Raw genomic sequence first — 3,845 nt, 5'->3', positions numbered from 1 at the left:
GATTTTAGCATGTGCATACAAGTATTGGAAAGCTAGTGTGATTGATTGTTGCTCAATTGCATTGGATTTTATTTAATTGAAGTTTCTCATCTAGTACATTTTGTGAAATCTTTTAAAAATCATGAAAACCTTGAAAAAAAAAGCAAAAAAGGGCAAGAAAAGAAAAAGGGAAAGAATGAGAAAGCTGAAGGCTCTGAGTACCAATGGCAATTTATTTGCTAAGTGCTTGTGGTGTTTATGTATCAAGCCAAATGCTTGAAAACAAAACACTTAGAAGTCAAGGCTAGGCTCAAGTGCAAAAGCACTCCCTCAAAGCTCAAGGTTCTGAGCATCAATGATTAGAGAGTCAAAGAAAAGAAAAAAAATGAGCTTAATGAAGTCCTCTAATTAAATGCTTGTGGTGCTTATGTATCAAGTGGTAATACTTGAAAACAAAGCATTTAGAAGTCGTAAACTTTGTTATAACTCATGGGGCAAAGCACCCAAAAGGAGAAGCTAAAATAAAAAAAAATCAAATGCTTATTTCAAGGAAAAATTATAAGGAAAAGATTTCATAAATTGAGCTAGATAGAAGCATCAATCATTTACATTTCTTTTGTGATTGAAGCATGCATAAAAAACTAGCTTACCATGAACATTGAGTTGCTACTCTTCTTACCTTGGATTGTCAATTTCTATTGCATGATTCTTTTCTTGCTTGGGGACAAGCAAGGTTTAAGTTTGGTGTTGTGATGACAAGTCATCATATACCTATTTTTCTTAAGTTTGGTGTTGTGATGACATGTCATCATATACCTATTTTTCTATGCTTTTTCATACAAGAAATTGATGATTTGTGCTTAAATATTGAATGCTTTTGTGCTTAAATGATATATTTTCTTGATCTTTTAATTTTATAAATCTTGTAGGAAATCAGAAGAAAAAGAAGCAAAGAAGCACAAAATAAGCTAAAAAGGAGAAAAAAAAAGAGCTTTGGGACACACTTTGAAGTTGGAGCACACTTTGGAGCCTTAGGCCATGCTTTTAAAAGCGTGGCCCATGACCAAATCAAAGAAGGAAGCAACCAGCACGCACACTGCCCTGCTTCAAAGGGCTATAACTTGAGCTATAGACATCCGATTGATGTGCTTCCAGTTGCGTTGGAAAGCTGACATTTAGAGCTTTCCAACGATATATAGAAAACCATATTTGGCATATAATTGAGGCATGAGTGAAAGGCATCTTTAAGGGCCAAAAATAAGCAAAAATAAATCAAAGTGCTTCCACCAAGGTTCGAAGCTGGAGCCTCACTCCAAAGCAAAGTAGTGCTCATTATTCTGCTCTGCCCTCTTGGAGAGCAGGGCAATGTCGTGCTCTCTTCATGAAAAATCAAGGAAAATTGCTCCCCCAAATGCTTTCACCAAGGTTCGAATTTTGGAACTCCCCTTGGCACGCACATGGGCATGCATGACCCGGGCATCCTTGGCGCACACAAAGGAGCTTGGGCGCGCAGCTTGGATGCAACATGACAACGTTGCCCTGCCCTCCACAAGGGCAAGGCAGCATCCTGATGCCCCTCCCAATTTGGCACGCTAGTTGGATCCACATGCAAGGCTTCCCTGCTCTGCCCTCTACAAGAGCAGAGCAGCCTCCTGGGAGCAACATATGGGCCAAAATCAACCAAAATTCAATTTAATTCAATTCCTCACCAAATTGAATCAAGGCCAACTAAACCCATTTCTCCTCAAATCCAAAGCAAGCAAAGCCCATATCATCACTCAAAGGCACAAGAACAAGCTAGATTAGGAATTTCATTTTTGGTGAATTTGTTTTTAATTTCAATTTCATTTTATTTTCATTTTGTAAAAAGCCTATATAAAGGCATCACTCTCATTTCAGAAAGGAGCTCGATTAGAAAGAGGCTAGCTCCACTAGGGAGCATTAGGATTTAAGAGCTCTCTTTCTTAGTTTTCATTTCTGTTTTGAATCTTGGATTGAGATTGGAAGGAATTCTGTTTTCATTCTCTATCTGCAACTTTGCTTGTTCTTCTTCTACAAACTTTCAAGTGAATTGTGATTTGAATCAAAGTTTTCTTCATTGCTTTCATCTTTAATTTTCCTGCATCTTGTTTGCTATTGGATCAAGGAAGGGGTTGAGATCTAGACTTGTTTTCTAGTCTCCTCTACCCCTGAGATCTTCAACTTTCCTTTAGCTATTGAAATTGAGCTGCATTTTACTTTCTGTTTCATTCCTCTTCAATTTCCTTTCTGTTTTGATCTTGAGAGCAAGTGAGCTCTTGGTTTCCTTTCTGTTTTTACTATTTCATTGAAATTGTTAGTTTTTCTTTAAGAATTAAAAATTGATCTAAGTCTTCTTCCTGGTTTCCTCTTCTGCTACATTTACTTTTCTGCAATTTCTTTTCGTGCATTCTGCACTTTCACATTTTTGTTCCTATTATTTCCAATTTACTTCCAAGCAATTTAATCTTCCTGCAATTGTTCTAAGCTTTGCTTTATTGCTCTCTTTAATTTCTAGCACCCAACCCCCCTTTACTTTTCATGCAATTTACTTTTCTTGCAATTTAAGTTTCAGCTATTTTACTTTCCTGCTCTTTAAGTTTCTGCCCATTTACATTCTGCAACTTTATCATTCCTGCAATTTACTTTCTGTTGATCAACTTCACACAATTCACTTCAATGTTAGCTTGACTAAACTAATCACCCACTAAAGTTGCTTGATCCATCAATCCCTGTGGGATCGACCTCACTCTAAGTGAGTTATTACTACTTGATGCGACCCGGTATACTTGCCGGTTGGATTTGTGTGTTGGAAATTCGTTTTACCACAAAAACACCATCAAGTTTTTGGCGCCGTTACCGAGGATTGATTAGATCAACAATGATTAAGTGGGTGAGAAGTCTAGATCAAGCATTTTTTTTGTTTTTGTTCTTTGTTTTAAAGTGAAACCAAGGTGTTTGAGTTTTTGCCTCACTAAGAAATTCTCATCTCTGATGTGAGTAATTTCAATTTTCCTTGGTGTTGTGTTTTCCAAAATTTAAATGCAAACTCGTAGATTAGAAACCCAAGAGATACGCACTCAAGTTGTTACCCAATGACTACGTTGAGCTTAGATAGAACGGAAGTGGTTGTCAGGCACGCATTCATAAATTTGAGAATGATAATTAGTGTCACAGATCATTACATTCTTCACATTGAAGTACGAGTGCGTATCTTAGAGAAGAAGCAAGCGTGATTGAATAGTGTTCATACCCTGACCGGGCTCCTCTAACTCGGCAAAATCCATGAAAGGTCCGACCTCGTCCCAAGGCCCACGCCTGAGGTCGGACCTCGGACAACAAAGCTAAGATGGCCCATCAAAAGGAACGAAGCCCAAAACCTAAAGGCCGAAAAGGCCTAGGGAAGGCGGTTCCGCAAAGATAGAGATAAAACTCCCAAAAGATAAGATAAGATAAGAATATCTTATCCAGGGAAGATCACGGCCAGCTACTATAAATACACTGGAACACCCAGGTATAACTCATACTCTAATTCTACTCAATATCTGCTTGGACCCATGCTAACTTAAGCATCGGAGTGTCATTGCAGGTACAACCACCAACCACTCAGCATATCAAGCTCGGGTCATCAATTCCCCCACCTCGGGCCTCTCTAAAAGACGACCGAGCTGCACGTTTCAGGTAACCCTCGGAACAGTATTCCAAGTAGGATTCCTGGATTGAATGACTATGACGAGCTTCAAACTCGCGATTGCTGGGCGTGATGATAAACGCAAAAGAATCAAGGGATTCTATTCCAACATGATCGAGAACCGACAAATGATTAGTCGTGCTGTGACAGAGCATTT

The sequence above is a fragment of the Arachis duranensis genome, chromosome 9 (genome assembly GCF_000817695.3).
Source record: "Arachis duranensis cultivar V14167 chromosome 9, aradu.V14167.gnm2.J7QH, whole genome shotgun sequence".
Lineage (NCBI taxonomy): Eukaryota > Viridiplantae > Streptophyta > Magnoliopsida > Fabales > Fabaceae > Arachis > Arachis duranensis.
This window is presented reverse-complemented; position numbering follows the sequence as displayed.